This window comes from Oratosquilla oratoria, chromosome 13 (genome assembly GCF_046742065.1).
Source record: "Oratosquilla oratoria isolate Oo_2021 chromosome 13, ASM4674206v1, whole genome shotgun sequence".
Taxonomy (NCBI): domain Eukaryota; kingdom Metazoa; phylum Arthropoda; class Malacostraca; order Stomatopoda; family Squillidae; genus Oratosquilla; species Oratosquilla oratoria.
In genome coordinates this window covers 12,954,470-12,961,969 of record NC_134789.1, presented here as the reverse complement: position 1 = coordinate 12,961,969, position 7,500 = coordinate 12,954,470, and the positions used below count along the sequence as shown (strand labels likewise).

The following is a 7,500-nucleotide window of genomic DNA, read 5'->3' as shown; positions in this document are numbered from 1 at the left end:
TCCCCATCCTCCTTCTCCTCCTACTACTCCTACTCCTCCTCCTCCTCCTCCCCTTCTCCTCTTCCTCCTCCTCTTCTTCTTCCTCCTCCTACTCCTCCTCTTCCTCCTTCTCCCTCTCCAATCCATTATCTCCCGCCTTTTCATTGCACCACTACAGGCCTGTACGGTCCATTCCCCTCCACCTTTTATGATTTCACTTATTTCATTTCGCCGCTTCTCCTCTCCACAAACACTCCCTCTCCTTCGCTTCTTTCTGTTTTTTCTTTTCTTTTTCATATTTGTTTTCCCACCCCATTTTTCCATCATTTACATTTGCGGATATTGACACAAATACACGCTGGTCATTGTACTGCACAAATGTACACTTCATGCTGTGATATGGTTTAACGTCACAAACTCCTTCCCTATCGGAATGTTAGGACGGTGCCCCGCACAGAGGACTTAGCGTGGAATTTAATGAACCATGCCCTTGGTTCAACTTCGCTGGTGGCAGGATTCGAACCGCCATCCCGTCGACCTTCGCCGCAAGTAACGACGACCTAACCCGCTCAGCATCCTCAAACATGCTCATCATCTGCTAAGCATATGCTACACATTTGAACTTCAACACATAGTAAATGTGTGTGCTATGTATAAGTATGTACTTTGTCTTCGTATTCGCATTCCGTATAAAGATCATTTTCGTTCAATCCCCGTAGTAATCATAACTACACCCACACACTTGACAGCGCAGTTGTAGCGTTCGTAACCGCGGCTACAGCGATCCGAGTTCGAATCCCTCCCGTAGCTGAAATAATTTCAGTATCTCTGCGCTGTGAGTCGTTATCTCAACTCTTGTGGGCGGGGAGTTGGGGGTATGTGTGCATGTAAGGTCACAGCATTACCCACAGATCGGTCATATATGAGCTCTGAGATCCCTTCCGGGAGGGAAATAGCTGTCGATCATGAGTCCAAGACCATAGTGAATGATGGACCATGGTGAATCACATGTATGTATATTTCATATGCATATTCATATACTGTATATGTGTATGCACATGTGTATATGTATATGGGTATATGAAAATGTACATTTATATATGCATTACATATGTATATCTAACATTATATGCATATGTGTTTACGTATGTTTGTGTATATACTTATGTGTATGTATAAGTATGTATATATATGTATATGAGTAGTTATATGTATATGTACTCGTATATGTATATGCTTATACATATGTATATGTACATTTACATATACATACATATATATATGCGTATGTACATGTACAAATTTAAGTACATTTATACATATACATGCACATGTATACATACATACATATGTATACATGCATATGTGCAAAGGTTTATGATGTGGATTCGTGTGTATATATGTGTATATTTGTACATGTACATGCACATATTTCTTTCTCCCACTGCTTCTTTTTCCTATCCCCTGCACCCCCACTTCCTCTCCTTCTCCTTCTCTTTTATGTTCTCTTTATCTTCCTCCTCGTCCTCCCTAGCACTATGCATCTCCTTACTTCTCCTTACAGCACCAACATGTCTGCTTCCTACTAGCCATTATATTCTATCTCGCCTTTGCATTTTCCATCCTCTTCTCGGTCTTCCTCGTCCTCTTCCTCCTTCCACACTTGCCTCATACTCTCTTAGGGCCAGCCTGTCCCCCTTCCATCCTCATCACGTGTCCTTATCACCTCTGCAAGAATCTCTTCATCTTTTCTTCCACGCTCGCCTCTCCTAGACTTTTTCTTCAGTGTATCCATAGATTTGGTACCTCGTCCGTTATCCTAACATGATTTTGCAATGCACATATGCTCATATACACACAAACACACATACAGACACACACATGCGCAAACACACACACACACATACACATACACACACACACTATATATATATTCATAGTGTATGTGAGAAGGAAGTTTTTTCTCGTGTATACAGTACTTAATTGAAATAAGTGACAAATTTATAAGACAGCTTCTTGTCGCACTTTTTTCTTTCTTAAAGCATTCTTGCCTTTTATAGGCAGTAATGGTTCTCCGTATGTCATGTTGTTGGATAGCAGACTATAAGGAAATCATATCTGCTACCAAACAGCAAGACATACAAAGAAACAATTGGATTATTTCTTATAGAAGGCAGCAATGCTCTGAGAAAGAGAAAAAAGTACGAAAAGAAGCTGTTATAATAAACTTACCATTATATATATATATATATATATGTATATGTATATATATATATATATATATGTATATACATACATACATACATATTAATCACGAAGAACCCACAGTCGGAATAATAGGAAACATAGAAGAAAATGTAACTTCTATATTTCGGCTAATAGCTATAGCCCTCTTCAGGAAGGTACTTTCCTGAAGAGGGCGAAATATAGAAGCTACACTTTCTTCTAAAGTGTCCTTTTATTCCGACTGTGGGTTCTTCGTGATTATTATTTACAAATGTGCTACAACATTTTGTCTAAATGATATATATATATATATGACGTAACCTGTCAGAATGTCTCAACATATATATACATATATATATACATATGTGTGTGTGTGTGTGTGTGTGTGTGTGTGTGTGTGTGTGTGTGTGTGTGTGTGTGTGTGTGTGTGTGTGTGTGTGTGTATATATATACACGTATGTATGCATGTATGTACGTATACGTAATGTATGTATATGTGCACGTATATCTAAGGGAGTGTAGGCGGAGAAGAGTAAACGGAGATCATGTTGGTCGCAACGTCAGAACAATCAACTATTCCCAACCCATCTTCGCGTACCCATCCCGACCTACACTCTCTCATTTGTCTTGAGCTTTTCAAGTATTTATATATGTACAGGACTGCCTTCCAGGACGTAGGAAATCAAAATAAAGTCCTTGTGACTGAAATACTAGAATTCAGATCATTAGTCCTCGCCTTGCACTAAGTATTACAGGAAGAGTTTCTCCTCTACAATTCCGAGCGCGCTTGCATGGCCAAGTGTAATTGTTTATTTAATCGATGACACAAAGTGTAACCACCACAAGTGATAGGTGTGTATTAGCTATCCAACAGGTTGAATAGATGAATACTCTCTCGGGAATCCTTCTGTTGAAAAGCGAAAGTATATATGTCATGTGTGTGTTTGTGTGTGTGTGTATTTCACCTTTCTGTATGTGTGTGCGTGTGTGTGTGTTTGCATGTGTTTGTGTGTGTTTCTGTGTGTTTGTGTCTGTGTGTGTGTGTTTCTGTGTGTTTGTGTGTGGGTGTGTGTATGTGTGTGGGTGTGTGTATGTGTGTGCGTGTGTGTGTGTGTGCATGTGTTTGTGTGTGTTTCTGTGTGTTTGTGTCTGTGTGTGTGTGTTTGTGTGTGTTTGTGTGTGGGTGTGTGTATGTGTGTATATATGTGTGTGTGTGTGTTTCTGTGTGTTTGTGTCTGTGTGTGTGTGTTTCTGTGTGTTTGTGTGTGGGTGGGTGTATGTGTGTATATGTGTGTGTGTGTGTGTTTGCGTGTGTGTGTGTGTATGTGTGTGTGTTTGTGTATGTTTACTTGTGTGTGACTGTGTGTGTAACTATGTGTGTACATATGTGTATGTATTTACGTATGCATATACATAAATGTATATGCACGTATTTACATACGCGTATGTGCGTACGTGAATAAGCATGAATGTACACATGTATACACATGTATTAGTGTACATATCAAGTATAGTCTCCTTATTCCCACACCATGTGTAACCCTATTGTCTTGAATAGCGACTCACCCCCTCCTCCTCCTCCTCCTCCTCCTCCTCCTCCTCCACTGCTCTTTCTTCCCCTCCCCCCCACACTCCCCTTCCGTTCTCCCCTCTTCCCCTCCTACTCTTCTCTTCTCTTCCCTCCTTACCGTCCAATCACTCGGGCCTTTGATCTGTCCCCCTCTCCCCTCCCCTCCCCTCCCTCATTTTCACTCCCAAAACATTTATCCCCTTTCCTCCCTCCTCCATCCTCCATCCTCCTCCCTCCTTCCTCCCTCCTCTCTCCTCCCTCCTTCTTCACTCGTCCCTCCCTACTCGTCCCTCCTCACTCGCCCCTCCTCACTCCTCACTCGCCCCTCCTCCCTCCTCACTCGCCCCTCCTCCCTCCTCACTCGCCCCTCCTCACTCGCCCCTCCTCCCTCCTCACTCGCCCCTCCTCCCTCCTTCCTCCTCCATCCTTCCTCCTTCCTCCCTCCTCCTTCCTCACTCGTCCTTCCTCCCTCTTCACCCGCTCCTCCTTCCTCTTTACTCGCCCCTCCTTTCTCTCCACTCCTTTATCCTTCTTCCTCCCTTCTCACCGCCTCTATCCTCCTTCATTCTTCCTCCCTCCTCCATCTTCCATTCTCTCTCCTCACTCCCTACTCCTCACACGTCCCTCCTCACTCCTCATTCTTCCTTCTTTCCCTTTTCCTCCCTCCTTCTTTCTGTCTTCCAACCGCTCTCCTCATTTTTATTCCCTCCTTTCTTACTACTCCTTCCTCCCTCCTCTTTCCTTCAGTCCTCCTCCTTCCCTCCTCCTTCCCTCCTCCTTCCCTCCTCCTTTCCTCCTCCTTCCTCTCCTCCTTCCTCTTTCCTCCTTCCTCTTTCCTACTTCCTCTTCCTCTTCCTCCTGCTTCCTCCCTACTCCTTCCTGTTTCCTTATTTCCCTCTTTATTTCTGTTCCTTCCTTCCTCCTTTCTCTCTTCTTTCCTCTTCTTCCTCTTTCTTCTGTCTTCCTTTCTTCTTTCATCTTTCCTGATTTCTTTTCCCATTCTTCTCCCCTATCTTCCTGCCTATCCTTTTCTTCCTTCCCATTCTCCTCCTGCATATCCACTTCTTCCTTCCCATTCTCCTCCTGCATATTCACTTCTTCCTTCCCATTCTCCTCCTGCCTATCCACTTCTTCCTTCCCATTCTCTTCCTCATAAATCTCCCTCTCACCACCACAACTCCTTCCCATTTTTATCTCCATCATCTGTCACCCTTCCCTACCCCATCCCCCTTACACCTCTTCTTCCTCCTCCTCCTCCTCCTCCTCCTCCTTATCCTAGTTCTACTCCTCTTCCTCCTCCTCCCCCTCCTCCTCCTTGTTCTACTCCTATTCCTCCTCCTCGCTCTCCTCCTCCTCTTCTTCTTCCTCCTCCTCCTCCTCCTCCTCCTCCTCCTCCTTCCTCCTTCTCCTCCTCCTCTTCTTCCTCCTCCTCCTCCTCCATCTCCCCTAACCCCTTGCCATTTTCATTTTCCTCTTCCATCTCTGTTTATGGTCAGGTCTTCCTTGTCTGTACTTTTTTTTCCTTTTTTCTATTTTTTTTCTTCTTTCTTCATATCTGTCTGTGATCGATTTTTCTTTGCCTACCGTCATCTTAACCATCCCTCTTTCCCTCACTTTCCTCTTCCTTCTCTTCCTCTTCTTCTTCCTCCCCTTATTCCTCCTCTCCTTTTCTTGGAGAAAGCCTTCGAAGAGTACAAATTGTATTTTGTAGGAAGTACATTTCACTCGTTGGGTGTAAATAGTCGATTTATTTTTATTTACGTTATAGTTAAACTTACTGTTCTTGTTAAATTCTCTCTGGATTACCTCCTTCCGTACGGAGTAGTACTTTTCCTCTTACTCCAAATGACGTCAGGTGATTTTATTCAACTCCCTGGCAACCCAACCCCCTCATTCGCGAAGTTACAGGCGAATAAACAAGGCACTTAACGGAAATGAGTTAATCACTCAATCAATCAACAACTGATAAATAAAGCAAACAATTATTAATTGACCAATTAATTACCTGGCGCGTCTCTTTGTACGCTCGTAAGCCGACCGTCAGGTTGTTTGTTCACATGCTTATGAGATTTTTTTTGTCTTCTTGATCGCGCGTTCGTATGGCCGCCAGCCTACTCACGCAGTCAAACATATTTTGACATATCCCGAAGGGATTTCTCCCCTTCTTCTTTGGTGGTATTCTTAAAAAAAAAATCCTTATATAAATCTTATATAAATCCTTGGAAGGGAAAGATTTATATAAGGAACTTTTTTAAGAATACCACCGTAAGATTCTTACGGTGGTATTCTTAAAAAATTCTTTTCTTATATAAATATTTCCCTTCCAAAGATTTATATAAGATTTATATAAGGAAAGATTTTTTTAAGAATACCATGGTTTATTTCTCCATAAGGGGACGGAGAAAGGGGTCGCCGATTAAGTGAAGCGGCCTTGCTGTGGTTGTACTGTGTCTTGTTGCATTGCTTCTGACCCAGAGCAGTGGGCGGGATACAGGGATGACCCGTCATCCATGAGGAGCTAAGATCAGAGGGAGGAAAGGGTGGTGGAAGGGAGTGAAATGGGTAGGAGTAGGTACGTGCCCCTGACTAGGCTACCCCCCTTATAAGAGGGAAAAAGTTCTTGATATATAGATAGACGAATTCTTCAAGAGGACATTCCCGCCATCCGACCTTTAGATAAATAGAATTGTCTTGTGCTAGACAGAATGAAATATGTGAGAATGTGTCACCTTTGGTACGGTGACGTCACACTAGCTGACTCACAAACTGACTCACAGATTGACCGATTCACAGACTGACTGACAAACTGGCTGACTGACAGAGTGACTGACTCGCAAACTGAATGATCGACAAACTGACTGACTACACACCAGCTGACTCACAAACTGACTCACAAACTGACTGACTCACAGATTGACTGGTTCACAGACTGACAAATTGACTGACTCTCAAACAGACTGACCAACAAACTGACTGACTACACACCAGCTGACTCACAAACAAACTCACAAACTAAATGACTCATAGATTGACGGACTCACAGACTGACTGACAAACTGGCTGACTCACAAACTGACTGTTTTGCAAACTGACTGACAAACTGACTCAGAGATTGATCCACTGATAGACTGACAGCCCGACTGACTCACAGGCTCACTCACTGACTCGTTTACTTATTTACTCACTACTGACTCCATGACTCACTGACTCGCTCACTCATCTTTTCACACAAAACCCGTTCATATTTGCCTCAGTCTTGAATTATTCTCCCATTATCTCATTTTCTTACCTTTTTCCCTCCCTTCTTCCCTCCCTCCTACCTCCCACTCTTCCCTCCCTCCCTCCCTCCCTCCCTCCCTCCCTCCCTCCCCTTCTCCCTGATTCTCTCAAACCATCCATTATTCAGCAATCTTTCAATTTTCTTCCCTCCTCACTCTCTCACTCCTCTCCTCCCTTCCTCCTGTTTCCGAGCATCCAACCAATTCAGCCTCTCGTTGTTCTCCTCCCTTTTTCCCTCCTCTTCCCTCTCTCCTCCCTCCCTCTCTCCCTCTCTCCCTCTCTCCCTCCCTCTCTTCCTCCCTCTCTCAACACATCCTCACTCCCTCATTCCCTCCCTCACTACCTCCCTCACCTCCTCACTCCCTCTCTTCCTCTCTCTCTAAACACTCCCTCACTCCCTCACTCACTCACTCCCTCACTCACTCACTCCCCCGTATCGGATATTG

The 7,500-nt window shown here is 43.7% G+C and overlaps 1 protein-coding gene across 1 annotated transcript in view; it reads right to left on the bottom strand.

Annotated features, from left to right (window-relative positions):
• LOC143032116 (uncharacterized) overlaps positions 1–7,500 on the bottom strand; it is a 602,542-nt gene that overhangs the window by 223,718 nt on the left and 371,324 nt on the right. The gene's annotated exons all lie outside the window — the stretch shown is intronic.